Source organism: Marmota monax, unplaced genomic scaffold (genome assembly GCF_021218885.2).
Source record: "Marmota monax isolate L192 unplaced genomic scaffold, Marmota_monax_Labrador192_F-V1.1 WCK01_AAM20220418_F8-fsc00070, whole genome shotgun sequence".
NCBI classification, from domain to species: domain Eukaryota; kingdom Metazoa; phylum Chordata; class Mammalia; order Rodentia; family Sciuridae; genus Marmota; species Marmota monax.
The window spans coordinates 1,609,897-1,634,000 of record NW_026692116.1 but is presented as its reverse complement, the minus strand read 5'-3'; the positions used below and the strand labels follow the sequence as shown (position 1 = coordinate 1,634,000).

General features: G+C 37.9%; 1 protein-coding gene and 2 pseudogenes across 1 annotated transcript in view; 2 read left to right on the top strand and 1 right to left on the bottom strand.

Annotated features, from left to right (window-relative positions):
* The window catches only part of LOC131424885 (endogenous retrovirus group K member 6 Gag polyprotein-like), a 218,607-nt gene that overhangs the window by 127,717 nt on the left and 66,786 nt on the right, over nucleotides 1–24,104 (bottom strand). The gene's annotated exons all lie outside the window — the stretch shown is intronic.
* On the top strand, nucleotides 4,292–4,698 carry LOC124105316 (fatty acid-binding protein 5-like; annotated as a pseudogene).
* Nucleotides 22,708–23,085, top strand: LOC124105310 (mitochondrial import inner membrane translocase subunit Tim8 A-like; annotated as a pseudogene).

The following is a 24,104-nucleotide window of genomic DNA, read 5'->3' as shown; positions in this document are numbered from 1 at the left end:
GCCAGACCCAAACCATTTTTTTTTAGAAAGCAATTTCTGAAGAAGTAAATGACAGTGTCTATAGTAGAGTTGAAGGAGAGTTGAACAAATCGATCTGGGGAGGAGCTGAGAGACTGTTAGAAAGGAAGAAAAGAGAGATTCTGAGGTGAAGAGGGAAATTGAATCTGTTCACAGGAAAATCTTTCAATCCTAAGATCATTTAACCCCAAGAAGAGCAGTTTGACCTTTCAGAAAATACCTGGTATTGATCTGGCTCTATAAGGAGACAACTGAAAGATTCCTGGAATTTCTTTTTTTCATAAAGTATATTATCCTTTCTGGGCAGAAGTACTTAATTTTATGATAGAAAAAAAATTGGGGGGACAAGGACACAACATGACTACTATGTGTGTGTGTGTGTGTGTGTGTGTGTGTGCGTGCATGCTGGGCAAGAGAGGAGGTCTGGAACCTGGGAGATTGGGTCCAGGGAGGCAGGGGCACCAAAATCAATCTAGGCATTCATGGCTTTGCCTGGAATCTAGGGTTGTCCTGAGAGGTGAAGCAGATGCCATTTGAAATGGAGGAATTCCTAATAAAAAGTACCTTCTTATTCTCATCCAGTTCCTGGGAATCTACCATCAAGATTTCCTTCCAATCTGGTTACTGATTCAAGACAGATGCTTCTGAGAGGAGTAATCTATTTGAGAATAAGAGATTAGTTACATGAGGATGAGGACAGGGAAGAATTTGCCTCTTGATGTCAACAGAATTTAGAAAAAGACCAGAAACCAACCACCCAAACATACTCCACTCTTCACAATCAACTGCTCATGAAAGAAATTCTAAGGGCTCCTTCTACTGCTCTCTCACCTTAGTGCTCATCACCATGATAATCATTTAACTACTCTCTCAGGGTGCCTATGCAAGGTCACCCTCAGCAGTGCTCAAAAATGCATGGATGAATGAAGGGATAGTTCTAGTTTGTCTCTGTCTCCAAGTTTTGGCCCAGGCAATCCATTCACCAGCAGGCTGGAATCCTAATGATCCTCTTAAAGCCCAGGTTTGATCTATTTAAAGTCCTTTGTGCCTTCTTGTTACTGACAGGATTAAGTCCAAACAGTTTAGCTTGTGTTTTAGACATCTTTGTGTTGCCATGATTTAAAGATCCGAAGAGAACAGCTTTGAGGAGGAAAAGTTGATTTTGGCTCATGGTTTCAGAGGTTCATTCCACAGCAGGTGGACTCCATAGTTCTGGGCCCAGGTGAGACAGAACATGATGGCAGAAGGATCCAATGGAGGGAAGCAGTTTAGGACATGGCAATCAGGAAGCAGAGGGAGAAATATGCTCTCCACGGACAAAATATAAACACTAAAAGCATACTCCTAGTGATGTACTTCTTCCAGTCACACCCTACCTGCCTACATTTACTACCAAGTTAATCCATATCAGTGGATTAATCCACAGATTTGGTTACACCTCTCATAATCTATCATTTCTCCTTTGAAAATTCTTGCATTGTCTCATACAAGAGCCTTTAGGGGGGCACCTCATATCTAAACCATAACAGCTTGGAAATCAGTGCCCTTGATCCAGCTCCTGTAGCCTTCCCACAAAACCCCATGGGTGCAGGTGCATATTGGCATCCTGCCTCCCTAGACTTCCTCCAAGCATATTGAATTAGTTTTAAGTCCTTGACACCTGAGATGTCTTAAACTACACCTTGCCTAAGTTGTTTCTTCCTGGAACACTCCCTGTGCAATCCTATATCCACTTGGTAAACATTTGTGTGTCCTTTCAAGATCAGTCTACATGACTTCTCCTCAGTATAGCCTACCGCAAGCTTCTAAATCAAGGTGCCAATCTCTTCCTGTACCTTTCCTTTATCTAGCTTTTTAAAAACAGTACCTGGCACAAATGAAGAGCATTCATTTGTGGACATGACTAGATGGTCACGTTTCTGAAAAGTAGGACCACATATATCTTTTTCTTCATTATACCTTCATACCAGGCATCTATTAGGCTCTTAACAAATAGTTAATTGGGAATTTAGTCTGAGACTGCTTAAGGCAAGTTCCCTTCTCTCTTTTTTCAAGAATAGTCCTGGATATAGCTTTATCTCGGTTACTTTTTTTTGTAAAGTAAGAGCATAATGATAACTATGAGTCTTTTTAAAATGGCTTAAACATGTGGTTCAAAGTGAAATGTTAAAGAGCCATCCACTTCTACTGTCTGCCTCTAGAAACATCCTATATCCCATGTCCAGTGCCCAGGAGGATGCAGAGGGTACCTGTGCATTCCCCTGTACAGTTTGTTTCTCTTACAAGATATTCTCTCTGATATTTCATTTGATTCTGGCTCTGAAGAGGCACTGCAAAGACACACAGTTGCTGTGAAGATCCTACCATGTCATCATTTCTGTGTACCTTTATTTGAGAGGCTTCTGTTTGCTATTTGCCAGAGATATTTCCAAGTGGGCTTTCTTGTGGTGTAAGTTCAGCTTATTATCTGGTCCACAGTCCATTGACTTTATAGACATAATTATTTCCTAAAGCTGCCCAGTGAAGTCTCCCCAGAATTCAAGCTGTATCTTTGAAGATAGCAGCAAGTTTCCCTTTCTCCTTTGGGATCCTGAGAAGCCAGTAGGCTGGCTTCACTGAGACCTTCATGTTCTAATGCCTCTTTAGGAAGGAGTCCTTGCTCTCTATTCATGGAGACAGTCAGCTTTTCAAATGGAAAATTGGGGCAAAACAAATTCCACTGGGTAAATAAATGTTGGCAGCCACTGCTTTCAGCCTTGTTTCTGGGAATGAAGTTACCAAAGAGAGTAGATTTTCAGCTACCTAATCAAGCCTTGTGCCAGGAGCCTTGTGTCGCTGCCTCCTGGCTGATTTCTGCAAAACCCTGTTTTTTTTCATCCTGAACTACTAGTACAGCCTGTGCTTCAGTGAGCAGCCAGTGCCTTTCCCATTGGCATGGAGTGACATTATCAAGGGTCAAGTTTTAAAGGCCAGATAATACCTCAATCTTGAAAGCTGCTGAGGCACTGAGTCAAGGCCCCAAACATGGGATTAGAGTTCAAACCACCTTTTGGTTTGGATTTTACATTTCTTTGGTCGTGTGTTGCCAATTATGATAGAGGATTCCCGACTCAGCTATGTCCTCTTAAGTGAATATGCCTATTACTCTCTTGGTTATTTAATAGGCTGCAGACATTTGGTAAAAACAAAGGGTTTATTTGAAATATTTCTTCACAGGAAAAATACAGTGAAATTGTATGCATACATTCTTCTTATCAGCTGGCCTGAGCACAGCAAGGTTTTGTTTGAGAGAAATTTAACTGCGATGCAGTTGCCAAATATTTAATACTTTAAAGAGGAAGTTCTAAAATTTAATAGTTGATTTTATTATTACTCTTTGAATGTAATTAACTAGGGATGCACTTTAAACTGCTTTATTCTGGCTATTGAAATGGATTTTATGGTTTACACTGGGGAAAAAAATTCTGTCAGACCATGGGCCTCTCCCTTGGTGCACATTATTAGAGTCTCTTTAGAGACAAGCAAGCAATTTTGCTGTCACTGGTCTTGTTCAAATAGAGTATGTTTATCTATGCAATTCTCTTGGGAAAGGGTGTCAAAAAAGGATCACCAGTTAGCAGCTGACATAGCTCCTGCTTACACGTTGAAAAAGCTCCTCAAATAGCAAATGAACACATATATTTCATTTTTTATGTGGCTGATAAAATGTTATATCATTGAGTCAAAAGAACATATTTGTTCCATCTAAGTTGACTTTAGAACTTAGCTCTCACTTCTAATACAAAGGAGGGCCTTGTGGCTGAACAGAGGATGCTCTGCAGAAACCAGCTAGTACTTGAGAAAAATTGGGTCTTTCAGCATTAAGCACCCATTATTTAATGGACTGTCAACCTATCCATGAGCAATTATCTAGTATTGAAGTACCAAGTGGGCTACAGAGAAAACTAAAGCTTTCAGGATGCTTAGTTTAACTTGCATATTGTTTTATTTCGAAAACTGAATTCTCATTTGATTGTTCTATTATATCAAAGCATGCACTCATTCACTTTTTTTGACAAAAAAAATTGAACAACAAACAACAAATATGTAGCAAGTATTAGTCTGGGCTCCTGCAAATGCAAATGGGTGTACAAAATATACAAGGTGCCTGCCCACAAGAAATTTATAATCTGGTGTAGATGTAAAACAAGAAAATCTAATCACAGTATGTTTCCATACACTCCCCTGCTCACTCCCCTGCTCTGCTAGCTGTGCCCACCAGTCCACACCCACCATGGCCACCATTCAGCAGCTCAGAGGTAATTGGCACTTGGTGGAGAGCAAAAGTTTTGATGGATACATGAAGGAAATGGGGTAAAACTAACTCTGAAAAAAAAAAAAAAGAGGGAGTGGAAGGGAGAAGTGGCCGAACCAAGTTGTGTTAACTACCACTTTTTAAAAACTGCCTCATCATAAAAACTGAGAGCACTTTGGAAAAAAGTCAGTTTTCTTGTACCCTGGGAGAGAAGTTTGAAGAAACTACAGTTGATGACAAAAAAACTCTGTAACTCTTACAGATAGCAAGCACATCAGGGGTAGAATGGAGAGGAAAGCACAATAATAAGAAAATTGAAAGATGGAAAATTAGTGGTGGACTGCATCATGAACAATGTCACCTGTGCTCAGTTTATGAAGAAGTAGAAAAAAAATTCCATTATCACTTTGAACAGGCATTAGCTATTGAAAGTGAACAAGCATAGTCCAATGAGCAAATCTCTTAACTGTTTCGTTATTGTATTCAAGGATCTTTATCACAAGTATTTTACATGCAAATATTTTAAATGTTGGTTTAATTAGGATCATCCCTTTTCTTAGTAAAAAAAAATTTAATGACTTAACCCCAAATTTGGAAAATGCTATGAAGAAAGAGCTTGAGTGTTGAACTCAGAAAACCTCGGTCTCAGTTTTCTCATCTATAAAAGGTATAAAATGTAACTGATAAGAATTACTTAAGAATCTGAAGATTAAATGAAACAAGAGAATGTAGATAAATGTCTTAATGCAGTTCTCAGTTTGAGGGAAGAAATCAGTCATATAATTGAAAACATGAAGAGGATCCACAGTATGTTTGTTGGTGACTTTAAAATTTGGACAAGAGTTCCCCAGAGCGCAAGTTCAGTTTTGTTTTTGCAGAGCTGGGGATGGAACCCAGGGCCTTGTATATGTAGGCAAGCACTCCACTGAGCTGCATCCCCACAGCCCTCAGTCTTGAGGTAACATCACACAGAACAGGGACTAATCATTTCTGTCATTTATTTAGAAGAGTAAGCATGATGGCTTCCAAATAGTTTCTCCTACAGTATTTTGTATGTAAATTCTTTCTCCTTTGGGATCCTGAGAAGCCAGTAGGCTGGCTTCACTGAGACCTTCATGTTCTAATGCCTCTTTAGGAAGGAGTCCTTGCTCTCTATTCATGGAGACAGTCAGCTTTTTAAATTCTTGGTTCAAGAATTAAAATCAGCTGCTTTGAATGGCACAGTTGTTCTTGGGGTCTTTTTGGTGGAAATTCATCTTCTCACTTTAGTTTTATTGAAAGTTTAGATTATTTTATAAAGCATCTAGATTGTTAGGGATTTTTTATTTTGTTTTTTTGCCTTCTGAGATCTGGAGAAATCCCAGATTTTGCATATTCTACTTAGTAGATAAAATGGTCAATTTTATGTGTCAGCTTGACAGGAAGTTGCTCAGATAGCTGGCAAAACATTTCTAGGTGTGTCTGTGGAAATTCTCTGGAAGAGCCAAGTATTTGAATTAGTAGACTGAGTAAACAAGATCACCCTTAACAACACAGGTGGTCCTTATGCATCTATTGAGGGCCTGAATGAAACAAACAAACAAACAAACAAAAAGCAGAGGAAGGAAAAATTTGATTCCTCTGAGCTAAAATAACCATTTTCTCTTGCCCTTAGACACTGGCACTTCTGGTTTTTGGGCTTTAGGACTCAGATGAGGACTTAAGCCATCAGCTTCCCTGGTTCTTAGGCCTTTGGACTTGGATCTCTGGCCTCAGAATGAATGACTGACTGACACTACTGGCTTTCTTGGGCTCCAGCTTTCAGATTGCAGATCATGAAACTTCTTGGCCTCCATAATCTCATGAGCTTTTTCCCATAATTTCTCCCCACCCTCTCTCCATCCTATTGGTTCTATTTCTCTAAAGAACAGTGACTAGTAAGCTAGAAATCCTCAAACAGCCCTGTGAGGTGAATATTACCATTTGCATTTTTTTTTAAAATGAAGAAATAAAAGCTTGAGGAGGTTAAGTAGCTTTCCCAAGGTTAAAAAGCTACATCTGGGTAGCAACTCAAGAGGCTGAGGCAGGAAGATTGAGAGTTCAAAGCTAGCCTCAGAAATTTTGTGAGGTCCTGTTTTGGTGCCAACACCATTCTGTTTTTGTTACTATTGCTCTGTAGTATATATAGTTTAGGGTCTGGTGTAGTGATGCCACCTGCTTCACTCTTCCTGCTAAAGATTGCTTTAGCTATTCTGGGTCTCTTATTTTCCCAGATGAATTTCATGACTGCCTTTTCTATGTCTATGAGGAATGTCATTGGGATTTTGATTGGAATTGCATTAAATCTGTACCAGTGCTTTTGGAAGTATGGTCATTTTGACAATATTAATTCTTCCTATCCAAGACCAAGGTATATCTTTCCATCTTCTAAGGTCTTCTTTGACTTCTTTCTTTAGGGTTCTGTAATTTTCATTATATAAATCTTTTACCTCTTTCGTTAAGTTGATTCCCAAGTATTTTATTTTTTCTTTTGAGGCTATTGTAAATGGAGTAGTTTTCCTCATTTTCCTTTCAGAGAATTTGTCACTGATATACAGAAATGCCTTTGATTTATGGGTCTTGATTTTACATCCTGCTACTTTGCTGAATTCATTTAGTAGTTCTAGAAGTTTTCTGGTGGAACTTTTAGGTCTTCTAGGTACAGAATCATATCATCAGCAAATTTGAGTTCTTTTCCTATGTGTATCCCTTTAATTTCTTTCGTCTAATTGCTCTGGCTACTGTTTCAAGAACTATGTTAAATAGAAGTGGTGAAAGAGGGTATCCCTGTCTTATTCCAGTTTTTAGAGGGAATGCCTTCACTTTTTCTCCATTTAGAATGATGTTAGCCTGGGGCTTAGCATAAATAGCCTTTATCATGTTGAGATATGTTCCTGTTATCCTTAATTTTTCTATTGCTTTGAACATAAAGGGGTGCTGTATTTTTGTCAAATGCTTTTTCTGCATCTATTGAGATGATCTATAATTCTTATCTTTAAGTCTATTGATGTGATGCATTACATTTATTGGTTTCTGTATATTGAACCAATCTTGCATCCCTGGGATGAATTCCACTTGATCATGGTGCACAATCTCTTTGATGTTTTTGTATTCGATTTGCCAGAATTTTATTGAGAATTTTTCATCAGTGGTACAGAATAGAGGACACAGAGACTAACCCACAAAATAATAATTATCTTAAATTAGACAAAGGTGCCAAAAACATGCATTGGAGAAAAGATAGCCTCTTCAACAAATGGTGCTGGGAAAACTGGAAATCCTTATGCAACAAAATGAAATTAAACCCCTGTCTCTCACCATGCACAAACTCAACTAAAAAATGGATCAATGGACTTAGGAATACAACCAGAGACCCTGCATCTAACAGAAGAAAAAGTAGGCCCTAATCTCCACATGTCAGATTAGGCCCCAACTTCCTTAATAAGACTCCTTTGGTTCAAGAATTAAAATCTAGAATCAAAAATGGACGGGCTCAAAAATTTTCTTCTCAGCAAAAGAAACAATCTGTGAGCTACATCTTGGGAGCAAATCTTTACCCCTTACACATCAGATAGAGCACTAATCTCTAGAGTATATAAAGAACTCAAAAAGTTAAACACCAAAAAAACAAATAACCCAATCAATAAATGGGCCAAGGACCTGAACAGACACTTCTCAGAAGAGGATATACAATTAATCAACAAATATATGAAAAAATGTTCATCATCACTAGCAATTAGAGAAATGCAAATCAAAACTACTCTAAGATTTCATCTCACACCAGTCAGAATGGCAGCTATTATGAATACAAACAACAATAATTGTTGGCAAGGATGTGGGGGAAAAGGTACACTCATACATTGCTGGTAGGACTGCAAATTAGTCAGCCAATATGGAAAGCAGTATGGAGATTTCTTGGAAAATTGGGAATGGAACCACCATTTGACCCAGCTATCCCTCTTCTTGGGCTACACCCAAAGGACTTAAAAACAGCATACTATCGTTTATCTGTTTATGTAATTCATTTTCAATGTGTTCTTTCACTGTTTGAATTTGCTGTCTCATATCCTGTGGCATTTATACACCATGGAGTATTACACAGCACTAAAAAATGACAAAATCATGGAATTTGCAGGGAAATGGATGGCACTAGAGCAGATTATGCTAAGTGAAGCTAGCCAATCCCTAAAAAACAAATGCCAAATGTCTTCTCTGATATAATGAGAGCAACTAAGAACAGAGCAGGGAGGAAGAGCAGGAGGAAAAGATTAACATTAAACAGAGACATGGGGTGGGAGGGAAAGGGAGAGAAAAGGGATATTGCATGGAAATGGAAGGAGACCCTCATTGTTATACAAAATTACATATAAGAGGTTGTGAGGGGAATGGGAAAATAAACAAGGAGAGAAATGAATTACAGTAGATGGGGTAGAGAGAGAAGATGGGAGGGGAGGGGAGGGGGGATAGTTGAGGATAGGAAAGGTAGCAGAATACAACAGTCACTAATATGGCATTATGTAAAAATGTGGATGTGTAACCGATGTGATTCTGCAATCTGTATTTGGGGTAAAAATGGGAGTTCATAATCCACTTGAATCTAATGTATGAAATATGATATGTCAAGAGCTTTGTAATGTTTTGAACAACGAATAAAAAAAATTAAAAAAAAAAACAAAAGAAAACAGCATACTACAGGGACACAGCCACATCAATGTTTATAGCACACAGTTCACAATAGCTAAATTGTGGAACCAACATAGATACCCTTCAATAGATGAATGGATAAAAAATGTGGCATATATACACAATGGAATATTACTTAGCAATACAAGAGAATAAAGTCATGGTATTTGTAGGTAAATGGATGGAGTTAAAGAAGATAATGATAAGTGAAGTTAGTCAATCCCCAAAAACCAAATGCTGAATGTTTTCTCTCATATAAGGAGGTTGATTCATAGTGGGGTAGGGAGAGGGAGCATGGGAGGAATAGATGAACTCTAGATAGGGCAGAGGGATTGGAGGGGAAGGGAGGGGGCATGGGGTTAGAAATGATGGTGGAATGTGATGATCATTATTATCCAAAGTACATGTATAAAGACATGAATTAGTGTGAATATACTTTGTGTACAACCAGAGATATGAAAAATTGTGCTCTATATGTGTAATAAGAATTGTAATGCATTCCACTGTCACATATAAATTTAAAAAATAAAAAAAGAATGAAATTTTGTGAGGTCCAAAGCAACTTAGCATGACTGTCACAAAACAAAAAATAAAAAAGGACTGGGGATTTGGCTCAGTGGTTACCCATTAATTGGGTGCCTGCTGTGTTGTAGATTTTTGCTTGGGAGACACCCGGTAAAGGAGACAGATGTGGGAAGAGCAGATATTTTTAAATATGTAATTAGAAATGTGAGGTTGTTGTGAAAGAGAGACAGGAGAGTGGGAGCTTGTGCTAGGGGGACATAAAATTGAAGACTTCTGTGAAGAATACCATTGTGATCCAAAGAGTCGGGTAGGCAAAGGATGTTGGGGTATATGGTCATTGGTTTGGGGACAGGGTGGTCTAGGCAGATGAAACAGGATACACAAAAGACCAAAGGCAGAAAAGAACATGATATGTCTTTGAGCAACTGCACAAAGCAATTGTACATTTAAAGATCAAGGGGGACTGCCACACGATGAAGATGAAGAGGAAGGGAAGGGACCAAATGCCATAGCGCTGAGAGGCTTTTTGGACTATGAATTTTATGCTGGTATCAATAAGAAATCAATAAAGAACTTTAGGCTAGGAAGTAATTTAACCATACTTAATTTTTTTAAAAAAACAAGGTCAGGCTTACTATTTGTAGAGAATGTGGAAAGGGACAACTAGGAAAGCAGGAAGATTATTTAGAAGCCTGTTGCAATAGTCTCAGAAGGAACTAGTGATAGTTTGACTTGAGTGGTGGTGGAAAAGATAAAAGTAAATGGATTCCAGAGATAGTTAGCAGTACACCTATTTATTGAATCATTTGGTATATTTTCTATTGTAAGTAATAGAATTTAACTTTAAAATGAGGAACTTGCTGGCTCACTTAACTGCAAGAAATGGAGACAGGGTTGGGTCGACCGGAGGCAGAGCTCCATGAAGAGGGATACTTAATTACTGAGTCCCATCCCCAGCCTTTTTTTTTTTTTTCCCAAGACAGAGCCTTGCTAAGTTGCTGAGGCTGACTTTGAACTTGCAATCCTCCTGCCTCAGTCTCCTGAGCTGCTGGGATTACAGGGGTGCATCACATATAAGCTTTTTCATGCTTCCAAGATGACTGTCAGCGAGCCCAAGGCTACATGCTTCTTTCTGTACACCTTTGTTCAAGCATTCCCAGCAAATGTCTCAGATTTCACTATGATTGACCAACTAAAGTCTCATGCTTATTTCTGAACTGGTTATTGAGGATAGAATGATGGGATGCTCTGACTGACTTAGCTTAAGTCATAATTCTACTCCCCAAACCGTGGGATCAGCTTTCCTGGTGTGGTTCACTAGATGGAAATGGAGACTCTTGAGACAGCAAAAGAGAAGAAGGCATGTATGAAAAGATGTCTCTGAATGAACTGGATTTCAGGGTTTATGGAAAAGAGTATCAATCTTGTGGTAGTATCATTTATAAACCTCTTAAGCAGGTTTATGGAGAAAGAGAAGGGATTCTGTTGTGTTTATAGGGTCTAGGAGACATTCAAAGGGGAAAAATCAACCAAGCACTTGGACAGGTTAGTTGAAAGCTCAGAACAGAGGTCCTGGCTGAAGAGAGAGACCTGTATGTTACCTGTCTTACCTGACACCAAAATATGTACTCTTAGCCAGAAGGCATATTCTGCATTATTCTTAAGGACTAACCAGCACAAAAATAAGATCACCTTAATGATGATGAGAATTTGACACTGCTATGAAGAAAATCCCAAGGTTATAGCTCTATATGGATTGAAGTCTGATCAGTTGCCACAGCAACTCTCAATGGCTAGCAAATATTTAATCTGACAGTGGTTATGTATTCCACTTATATGTTCTTTTAATGTACAGCTTCTTAATCTCTATACATACTATTTTGCTCAGGAGTAAAATGGTCACTCAGTCACTTTTAAACACAAAGCCACATGGTTGCTCTGGATTAGTTTCTAGTTTTCCTTTGAATACTGGTCTTTAGGGTTGGAATTACTTTTGAGTAGGCACAATTCTAGGGGTGAGCATTGCTGTTTACAGTGATCATCTCTGACTATGGCAGAGCAAATAGGGAAAGGAGCCTTCATAGCTAGAGATATGGAATAGCTGAGCAAACCAGGTAATCCAGGCAATCATGAATGGGTTTCATAATAGGGGATTTGGGATTCTGGGCCTCTACAACCTTTTCTTTTTCCGTTCTTGCTAAATCTTCTCCTTCCCAAACCATTGCTAATAGCTTGACATAGCTGGGAAAGGTGAAATAAGAGTGTATAGTTCTCTGACCTTTTCCTTAAGCAAAATAGAAATTATACTTCTGTCCTGTCATTCTGTATTATCTGTGCCTCTTTGTTTCCATTAGTATGGATAATTAAGAGCTGAGGGTAAACCCTCGATTTTGTTAAATTATATTTTATTTCCACTGAAAAATATAATACCCATGCCCCACCCCCAATAAATGATATAAATAAGCCTGGGGAGGGAGAAGAAGGAGTTGAGGGGGAAAAAAAAAAACCCAAACCAACCCTACTAAGCAAACCTCTGAACTATCCACATTATTTAGTGAGAGGATTTTTTTCCCCCCTGGATCAGATGTTGATCATAATGGTCAAAATAATCCTTGGTACTTTCTATAAGCTTGCTCATTATCATTCAATATGTTCAGCAGAATTATTAAATTTAAAATAATATGGTGCACCTGGTTGAGATGACGATGAGAGATTTGGCTTCTTGTCTCTTCGTTAAGGATGAATTCAGCCCAAGGGTGTACTATGAACTTGGCAAATAGCATTATAATAGTGAGAGAATATTGCCTATTGGGTAGCAGGAGTTGATGATTAAATTTAAGTGTGTACTGTCCACATAAAACAAATAATGCTCTTTTTTTTCTAAACTTTTACTGTGAACATTCATCACTGCTGCTGAAGATGCACAGTTGCTAATTATTGTGTTTTTAACTTGTAATATACTGTAAATTTTGTATAATACTACTGTGACCTTATACAGAATAGAAAAGATGACAGGAGGCCTATAATTATTGTATGGGGAAGAAAGGCCTATAATTATCTACTATTTTTAGGACCAGCGTGCTTGGCCTCTTAATTTACATAAGCTTTAGACATTCACACATTTTCTGTCTTTGCTTGTGGATGATAAATTTTGCTCAAATGAAATCAGAAGACATACTGTTAGATGAGGAGTTAGCCAACTGGGAGCTTGATTACAATGAACAACACAAGCTTTGGTGCCAGCTAAAAAAGGGAGCATTTATTTGGATGGAATTTGTTTAAGGCAAGATTCAAAACATTAAAAAAAAAAAAAAAGAAAGAAAACCAACACCATATTACTATATTGGGGCCTGATAACGTGTGATTATTTTTTAGAGAATTGGTTAAATTATCTTGTGGAAAAGCATTAACCTAACAAAGAGAAAACCTCTAGGATATTTATCACATGGAGGGTGATTATGACAGCATGTTCTTATTAGAGAAGAATATTTTGTGCTCATTAAGGTTACCCCCTTGAGTGCTCAAGGATGCCAAGTGCATTACAACAAAGCTCTACAGTTCTATTGTCCTGTGAGCACTTACTGTTAGCTGGGGAGCTTCATTCCAACTTGTGGGGACTCTGGAAGACTCAGCCCTCTCAGGGCCTGTATCAGAGCCACTGGGCAATGGACAAGACTAGGGGGTTTCCAAGTTAAATGCTTCAAGGATATATTTGCAGGAATTAGGAATGATAACAATAGTTATCTGGGTTCCTACTATGGATAACAGGTGGGTAGGATGTGGATAGATTTGGTTTTGAGGATCTGCTTGCTCCATTTGCAAGGAATTCATATATAAGATTCTAAACTAGAGGCAAACCCAAAGTTAAGCTCCCTGCTTTATAAAGGAATTTTTCACTATAAAATAATTAAAAATGACTTCCCACAAGTAGCAGGTTTTCCTGAACCACATAATGTATGACAGCTTTAAATGTTTTTTAGAAAATGACTCTTATTTTTATTAGCTGTTTAGTCAGCTTTTTATCACTGTGACCAAAATACCTGATAAGAACAATTTAGAGGGGAAGTTTATTTTGGCTCATGGTTTCAGAAGATTCAGTCCATGGTTGACCAACTTCATCTCTTTGGACCTAAGGTGATAGAACATCATGGCAGAACTGCATGGAGGATGAAAACTTCTCAACTCATGGCAGCTGGGAAGCAAACACAGAGAAAGGAAAGGGCTAGGGACTAGATAAACCCTTTAAGGCACACCCTAGTAACCTACTTCTTCCAACTAGGTCCTGAGTCCCAGAACTTCATTTAGCTATCAATAGACTGATGCATCAAATTGATTTGATGGATTAATCCACTGATGAGGTCAGAACCCCCATGATCCAATCATTGCCTAATAGCCCCACTGCTGAACCTTGCTTCATTGGGGACCATGATTTAACCACACACGTTTTTTGGAGGACATTCCGCATCTAAACCATGACATAAACTTATTAGAAATTATAAATATGCAATTATAATTTGAAAGTTTGCATACAATGTTTTAAAAAATCATGAGAAAGATATGAGTTCTTCCAACCTTTTTCCCACACTCTGTATTTCAAAATCCATGGCAGAAAAGCAGATTTTGGTTTGTTGGGGTTTTTAATGGCCATATAATAGATTCTTCTAAATGGCCAGATGTTGACAGGATGTTTAAATGTAGATTATGTCCAAGGCCTCAAAATGTCTATGTACCCTCTATTTTGTTTGTTTGAGTAAAGATTCAAAGATGTTTCCTCTATAGCATTGGGTTGTATCTCTCTTGAGTTTCTTAATCTATGGGTTCCTCTTCCCACTGCCCTCCACCCCATGTAATTTACTTTGTATAGAAACTCATTGATTTGTCCTGTAGATTTTCCTACATACTGGATATTACTTATTTCATCTTTACATAACATATAACAAACTACTTTGTCCCCTGCATTTCTTACATACCAGTAAATCTAAAAATCTCACTTAAGTTCAGGTTTGGATTTTTGGCAAGATTTCTTCATAGATGGTACTGTGTCCTTTACCAGGAGGAATAGAAGGTGTATCACTCTTTTTGTGATATTGGCAAAAGTTAATTATCATAGCTTAAGTCCAATATTTTATTGAGAATTGCAATGGTGACAATTTTATCATCTCATTTCCATTTTTTTAGTTAGACTACTTTGACAGTAAGAAAGTTTTCTTCACCTACTATCTAGTTACTTAAGGTATAACTGGTTTCACCAAAACTCCATTTCTAAGTTTCTCCTCTGCAAATACCTTGGATTTTTTGTAGATTCAGAAATCTTTATGGGTTTTCAGTGAGATGCTGGAGTTTAGAGATCAGCTTAATGACTAGGTCCCCTCTATATGCTCAGACAAGCTTTTATTTTCCTTGTGGGTGATGAATCTCAACCCCCTTCAAACTTTACATACCATCACCTATATTTTTGAAATGTCGATGTTCAGTCTTCCTACCTAGTTTAGAGTTGCTTTCATACCAGCTTTATCTCTTCTACTGGTTGTAAACAACTTGAATGCTAGCTCTGTTACTGATTCTTTATTTTTAAAAATATTCACACCCACCACAGTGCTTGTCACATAGTAACACTTCAGAAAATCTGTGCTGTATGAATGAATGAATAATTGAACAAAGTCTTGGGGAAAGTGCCCTGCTATTGGGGTGATCATAGGCACTATAGCCCAGTAGGAAGTACATAGTTTAGACCTCAGTTAATTTTGGGTTCAAGTCACAGTCTTATATTACTTTTTGTTTCTTGGTCAAATGTACTTAATTTCTGATCTTTAAAATAATACTTGTCCCTATGGCTGTCATAGTTATTGTTGTGATCTAGCAATCCAGTAGGGAACTGGGGTGAAGGTCAAGGCCTTGACAGATAGAGAGCAGCATAACAGGTGTCTACTATCAATCCTCTCTAAGTCTGTTAGGTCTTATTTTATGTGAGAATAACAGTTTCTGTTCTCAGGGTTACAGCAAGAATTAATATATTTTAAGTAAATCTTCAATGAAAGGTTTGTGTTATTTTATGTGAAAGTGCTTTGGCATATTAAGCATGCTATGTAAAGGTATTATTATTGAAAGAATATTTTTGCATAAACTTTTTTATATCCTTAATCTTTGGAACTGTTTTTTTTTTTTTTTTTTTTTGCTTCAAAATGCTTTAAAGGTGGTTAAAAAGATGGGGTTATTGGTTTGGTGCTAACCAAATGAGGATTGTTACTGTTGGGACTTTAGTCTGGTTTGCTTTGCTTTCTCCCCGGTCCTGGCACTGGTTGAGTGCTGGCTAGAGGAAAGGCCCTGGATGAAAGCTATCCTGGCAGCAGGAACATTAACACCCGCTCTGGAGCCAGGAGGTAGGTGTTAATGTCTCTAGTTGAGTTTCTAGCAGCAAAGATATTTAACACCTTTCTAGGATCCAGGAGCCATGCACCCTCTCTTTAAACCTAATTTGGCAGGTAAAAGGGAAAAAGGGTATTTTCAGTTCGGTGGCTGAGAAAGTACAGAAAGCTCTGTGCCCTAAAGACAGAAGCCAGTAATCAGAGGATGAACCTGACATGGAGAAGGGGTCTTCTGAATGGGATTATCTGGAGAATGACACCGATGGGACTTTTCCCAACAGACCTGACCCAGGATGGTCCTGTGGAAATATTAGAACAGTAGTGGCTCTAGCCCAGGGGAAAGACATAATGAGGTTCAGGACAGGTTGGAAACCCATGTTTGGATGCAACTTAAAATCCGAGACTGTGACCAGCCTGGTTGCCTGAGAAATTCTGTTCTTTGGAAGACCAAGAGTTCTGGGGGCAAAATGTAAATGTCCCCTTGGAAAAATAACAGGGAATAAAATCCTTCAACTCAATTACCTCTTGAAGCTGAGCCTAACCAACTGGCGGTCAATTTGGAAGATGGTATGGTTGGGATGTCTTAGCTACAACGTTCATGATGGAAGTCAGGTCACTGTAAGAATGAACAAAAAACCTCTTTTGTTAGAGTTTGACAGCAATGGTGAATTTTGACTTAGACTGAGCTTGAAATGTGCTTGTTTTCTCACCAAAGCTGAGGCCCATTTGCACAACAAGCAAAATGACAAGGTAAACAACTTCTGTTTAGACTTTCCAAGGTCTTTTCCTCTGGATGGCATCTCAAGAACTCTATGACACCACCTCACCCAGAAATGAACCCAAACACTGGGGATTCTTTCAACATCCAAAAAGGGTCACTTCTTTGAAATGTGATGACGCCCTAGAACGACTTTCTCATTTAAATTACATGGATATCAGAAGAGCCCAGGCCAGGAGGTGAATCAGAGCAAACTCACACTCTTTGACTACAAAAGCAAATGCATATTTTTGATGAGCCTGCACTGGCTGCCTTTGCAGGCTTAGAATGATGTTTTCTTCCCCTTTTTTTGCCTATAAGGAATGTTGTAAGTAGGCATAAACAAATGCCTTCATTATTTATCCTAGTTTCACTGCACTAAATCATTCTACATGGAAAATTTGCTGTTTTGTTTGGCTGGCAATTACTTAAGCCCATGGGCCATGAGAATCTTCTGTGGGGTTGCATGTTGGGATTGTTTTAGCTCAAGTGAACACCCTTTCCAGTGAAAGCTGATATAAAAACTGAAGCCAAGAGATGGAATATATCCTCTATCACCCTGACCTCTGGCACCTTGTCCCTAGGTTCTACTGTGACTGTAAGAATAATCACCTCTCCACTACAGAGACTCATTTGTGGCCAAATGAGCCACAGGGCCCTGAATGAATGTCTTCCCTGGAAACTAGGCTAACAGGAAGTCTTCTTTCAAAGTTTTCATTAGAATAATCATTTCTAATACAAAAGAAATGGTAAGAAACAGGAGGTTTTGCAACTGAAAATTCTGTTTTGGATGGTTATTAATACCTTGTTTTGTGCCATGCTGAGAAAAGTCATTGAATACTTCCTCTGTCTCTTCATCCTTTACAAGAAAATCCCAGAGAGCCAAATGGAGTGGGCCTCTAGTCCTACAGCCTACAACCAGCTAACCTCCAACTTGAGAGGCCAGTCAAGAGTTGAGTGCCCTGATATATTTCAACAGAGCAGCCCAGCTCTGTTTATATAAATTCATTATATAATGACTTTTAATCAAGTCATCTTCCTGTTAAAACTCAAACTACAAACCAAATTAAACTACTTATATTAGTTAACTAAACTACTATATTACTTAGAGTTCTCCAGAGAGAATCAATAGGAATTTGTTAGGGGAATTGACTCACATGATTATGGAGGCTGAGATGTCCCCACATAGGCCATCTGCAAGCTGAAGATCCTGGAATACTGGTAACACGATGCAGTCCAGATTCAAAATCCCAGAGGGAGCAGGTGTAGCTCCATGGTGAAGTGCTTGCTTAGCAATTCAGACCCTGGGTTTGAAATAAAAAGCCTCAGAACCAAGAATACAGACGGCATTATTCCCAGTCTGAAGCTAAAACCTGAGAGTCCCAGGAAGCTGCTGGTGCAAGTCTCAGAGTTCAAAGATAGAAAAATATGGAATTCTGATGTTCAAGTCCAGGAGAAAAATGTATCTTACTTTGGAATAAAGAGAAAGATACTCCCCACCCAACTTCTTCCATCTACTTATCCCACCTGGCTCTCCAGCTGATTGTGTGGTACTTACCCACATCAAGGGCAGATCTTTCTCCCTCAGTTCACTGAATCACATACCAATTCCCTCCAGAAACACCCTAACACACACCCAGAAACAAAACTTCATCAGCCATCTAGGCACGCACAATCCAGTTGACACCCCAAATTAACCGTCACACGACGCGTTCTTCAATGACTCACACAATTAGGCTTTCCTGTCTCAGATGTAAAGAAGTAAAAAGCTGAACAAACTGAAAAAAAAAAAAAAGACACCCAACAATTTTCCTTAGCTATATCACAGAAGTGAGGTTACAGGAAAAAAACCCTCAAAATTGGAGAAAAAAAATCCAGGGAGATATGGAGTTAGAACTTACCTAAGCAGAACCCCACACAGAAACCAGTGCTATGTAGGAAAACCTTAACTGTAATTAATGAATAGCTGAAAGTTCAGTGTGGAAAATCTGTGAGTTAAAAACTCCAGAGGACTCCCCACACTCTTGTGAGTTTTACTGCCTGGAGCTGTACCATGTCCTCACAGTGAAGATTAAGGAAATTCCTTCATGCTCTGTTAGGGGGAGAGGAAAGGTAGCCATCCTGAAATACACCAGGGCACTCTGGTCTTAGCAAGCCTTTTTCAAGGGAAAATCTAGAACCTAACCTATTGGAGTTTTGACAGAAAAAACAGACTTGGAAACAGGAAAAAATATCCAAATTCAGGCCCCTCTAGCCATCCTGACTCACTTTACATAGGGAGAAAACTGCAAGTCACTTGTAAAATTCATAGTCTGGGTTCACAGACTCCTTTAAAGACTGAGAACTAATCATAGGACTATAGAATGCTTCTCCTTCTCTAACATCTTACCACCACTTCACTAAGGACCAACTTACGATAGGTCCTCTCATCCAGATTTCAACAAAGAATTACAAGGTATACTAAAATGGGAAAAACAAACCGATGAAAAAAATAATACCACCATCACACAGTCTTGAAGAGACAGAACAAGCATTAAAATTAGATTTGGAAATGGCAGGATTGTTGAAATTATTAGACCATGAATTTAAAACAACTGTGATTATTATACTAAGATCTCTAATGGGAAAAGTAGACAATATTCAAGGAAAGATGGATAAACAGACAGATGGGAAATCTAAAAAGGATCAAAAATACTTGAGAACAAAAATGGTGTAATAGAAATAAAAAGTGCCTTTGATGGGCTCATTAATAAATTGGATATGGTGGAGGAAACAATCTTTCGTCGGGTCAATATTTGGAGATTAAAAAATACATTTATAAATAACATCTGGATTAAAGAAAAAACTCAAAAATAAAATTAACATATTTTAATTGAGATAAATTAAATTTAAAATACACTAAATTAAGTGAAAATGAAAATACAACTTATCAGGGGCTGGGATTGTGATTCAGTGATAGGGTGTTCACCCCCCACATGTGAGACCTTGGGTTCGATTCTCAGCATCACATAAAAATAAATAAGTAAAATAAAGGCATTGTGTACAACTACAATTAAAAAATAAATATTAAAAAAAGAAAATACAACTAATCAAAATTTGTGGGATGCAATGAAAATACTGTTTAAGGGAACATTTATAGCATTAAATGTAGATATTAGAAACAAATATCTATAATCAATTATCGTGCATCCACTTTAGGAAACTGGAAAAAAAGAGAAAATTAAATACAGCATAAGTAGAGAAAAGCAATAGCATAAACTAGAGCAGGGCTGGAGTTATAGCTCAGTGGTAGAGCACTCACCTAGCATGTACGAGACACTGGGTTTGATCCTCAGCACCGCATAAGGTCTGATCCTCAGAACTTAAATAAAAATAAAGGTCCATTGACAATCAAAAAATTAAAAAATAAAACTAGAACAGAAATCAACAACTTGAAAACAAGTTATTAACAGAGAAAAATTGACCAAACCAAAAACTGGTTCTTTTTTTAAATATTTATTTCTTTTTTAGAAAAAAATGACTTTATTTTTATTTATTTATTTTTATGTGGTGCTGAGGATAGAACCCAGGGCCTTGCACGCACTAGGCAAGTGCTCTTCTGCTGAGCCACAACCCCAGCCCCCCAAAACTGGTTCTTTAAAAAGACAAGTAAATGACAGCCTCCTTCCTTCCTTTTTTTCTGGAGAAAAAAAAAAAAGATCAGCTTTTTATGTATAATGTTAGGGGTCAAATCCAGGGCCTTGCAGAACCACTGACCTACACTCTCTGAAAAGAGAGAGAGAGAGAGAGAGAGAGAGAGAGAGAGAGAGAGAGAGAGAGAGAACATAAATTATACAATCCAATCAACATCCTATCAATTTATTTGGTATCATTATCAGTAAAGTGAATCTATAGTTTATATGGAAAGCAAAAGACCCAGAATAGCCAACATAATATTGAAAGAGTAGAACAAAGTTGGGGAACTGACATTACATGATTTCAAGACTTACTATAAAGTTGTAGTATGGTATTGGCAAAAAAATATATATACAAATGGATCAATGGAACAGAATACAGAGTCCAGAAATAGACCCATAGAAATAGAGTCAACTGATCTTGACAAAAAATTTTTAATAAAGACAATACAACAGAGAAAACATAGTCTTTTAAGCAAATGGTGCTGGAACAACTGGACATCCACATTCAAAAATGAATCTAGATACAGACCTCTACCCTTCTCAAAAATTATCTCATATATAAAAATATAAACACTAAACTCTAAAACCTCTAGAGTGTCATAAATTCATTAAATATATTTGTTGCCTTGGCATCCATTTTTAGGCTTAGACGTAAGTTGTTTGAGATGAAAACTCTTACCTCAGCTTTGGCCTAGTTACCTTTGGCATTGTTAAAACTTCCTCCTGGTACAGTTATTTATGATTTGGTCTACTTGTTCTTCATCTCACTGACCCCATAGCTGCTGACCACAATAAAACCTAAACACCAACATCAGGGTTATGTAAATAAGTGCCTCTTTTGTACTTCTTTGAACTAGCCAATTCACAATTCCTTCAGGAAAGCCAGAGGGCATCATGTCCATGGATGTTAATACAGCCATGGTCCCATAGGTCCTTTCTCCTTCTCACTCCCCACACAATTGTTGAACTGCCTTCTCTAGACCTCCTGATGTCCTCTCATCAGTTCCCTGATCTACCTGGGACTCATAAATAAAATGTGTCTTTTTTCACGTATTTTTATTTCTCATTGTGTCTCACTTGACGCATGCTCCCAATCATGGCCAGGCCTCTCCTAAAGAGTGACTATCTTGGCTTACGGCTATTCTCAGGAAAGAGATTTCAAGATCAGATTAGGAAAAAAATAAATCACAACATAGATGATAGCAAAGGAAAAAAAAAATCTAGATGACCTTGGGTTTGGCAATGACTTTTTGATACAATATTAAAATCATGAGAGAAAGAAATACCTAATAAGCTGGAATTGGATTTTCATAGGAATTGCATTAAATCTGTTTAATGCTTTTGGCAGTGTGGCCATTTGACAATGTTTATTCTGCCTATCCAAGAGCATGAAAGATCTTTCTATCATTTAAGGTCTTCTTCAACTTCTTTCTTTAGTGTTCTGTAGTCTTAATTGTAGAGGTCTTTCACTTGTTTTGTTAAATTGATTCCCAAATATTTTATTTTTGAGGCTATTGTGAATGGGGTAGTTCTCCTAATTTCTCTTTTAGTGGATTCTTCACTGATGTTTAGGAACGCATTTGATTTATGGGTGTTAATTTTATATCCTGCTACTTTGCTGAATTCATTTATAAGTTCTAGAATGTTTCTGGTGGTGGAATTCATTAAAATTAAAAAACATTTCAGCTTTTTCTCCTAGCCACGCACTATAAGAACATTTTTGAAAGACTTATCTGATCAAAGGCTATTACCCAAAATATAAAGAGCTCTTAGAACTCAACAATGAGAAAATGAACAACTCAATCTAAAAAATGGACAAAATGCCTGAATAAATATCTTACCAAAGAAGATATAAAATGGCCAAAAAGCATATGAAAAGATGCTCCACATCACATGTCATCAAGGAAATACAAATTTAAAGAGCAATGAATACCACTACACACCTAACAGAATAGCCCAGATCTGAAACATTGACAATACCAAATGCTGACAAGGATGTAAACCAATGGCAACTCTCATTTATAGCAGATGGGGATGCAAAATCATAAAACCACCTGAAAGATCCGATTGTTTTTCTTCTGCTAAACAGATTTTACCTTGTGATCCCGTAGTTGTGCTTCTTGTACTTACCCAAAGAAGTCAGAAAAAAGTTGAAAAATTGTGTTCATGCAAAAATTTGCACATGGATGTTTATAGTGATTTTATTCATAATTTCCCAAACTTGGAAGCAGCAAGTTGTCCTTGAATATATGATTGGTTAAAATGAAGTATAGTACACCCAGAAAAATAGAATATTAGTCAGTGTTAAAAAGAAATGAGCTAAAGGTCAATGAGTTGGTGTGAAGTTCTGGCACATGTGGTTGTGCTGGGATGCATTCTTCCTGGTCTTCCTCTGTGGCTGGTTTGGGTACAGTAGGCCTACAGTTGCCACATTTCATCAAGGTGGAAACTCAGAAGCAGTGCCTCCAGCAGCTGGTACACCAGATGACTTAATTTTGTTGGGAGAGGTACATGAACAAGCCTGGGCCAAAGTTGGACAGTTGGGCTGAGTCCTGTTTTGTGAGCTGCTTTGAGTGCTTCATTGATGCAAGCCAATTCATCTTGAATCAACTGGAACAGACGCAGAAATCCAAACCACAGTCTTCTCAGGAAGCCTTTCTGACTGATCTCAGCATCACATTTTTGGAAAAGGAAGGTAGAGTAAGAAAGGGAGAGCTGTTGATGGGATGGTTGGACAAATGGCTGTGAGGAATTGGCTCTTATCTTTTGTCACTCTTGGGACATTGGTCACCTGAGAATGAACAAAGATCATTTTTGCATGTGTAGGGTTTGAGGGTCATAGGTGTATTTGTGTTTTTAATGCTAATCTTGTGAAAATATTACATGCATGTCGCCATGTGTGGGACTATGCTTTTTCTCAAATTTCCCTTAACTGCTTCCCATAATTTTGATAGTGAAACTGCTTTCTGTAACCTGATGGTGGGATCACACAGGTAAAACTTTCATTTGTGTGAATCTGTTTCACATTTTTGAGGAGATCTTTGTGCATGTCTGAAAAGGCAGAAGTTGGACAATTATAATTTGGTACTTAACTGTGGGTTACCTTAACTGTAAGTGCCCTTCAACAGATGAATAGATAAAGAAAACGTGATATATATACACAAACAGTGTTTGACCATCAGAGCTGGAAAAAAATGTACAGAGAATTCATACAGTACACCCCAGCTTTCAGGTTGTCTCCCTCGCCTATGCTGGTGATGTACTTAAACGTCTACATTAAGGTATGGTCTCATGGTAGAACAGGAAGCCTGAGGATCTGGAGGCCTTCAGTTATAAAGGAATCCAGCTGTTGAACAGAATTCTCATTACTAGACAGCAACAGGAAGAAGTTAACTTACCCTGTCTATCAGGGTACAAAAAATTCAAAGATGCATAAAGAAATTATAAAGATTTATACCATTTAAAAGCCAACAGCAGTTTCAGGTAGAGGTGCATGCCGAATGTTAATCATTATAGATTCCATTTATTTCATTCTTTTGATTGCCGAAATAAAAGCTTCTACTCTGTGATTAAGAGGCAAAAACAAAAACATAAAGAAATGAGTTATCAAGCCATGAATAACATGAAGGAAAATTAAACTCATATGACTAAGCAAATTAAGTCAATCTGAAAAGTCCACATACCATATGATTATAACAATGTGACATTCTGGAAAAGGCAAAATCATGGATATGATAAAAAGATTACTGGTTGCCAAGGGTTTCAGG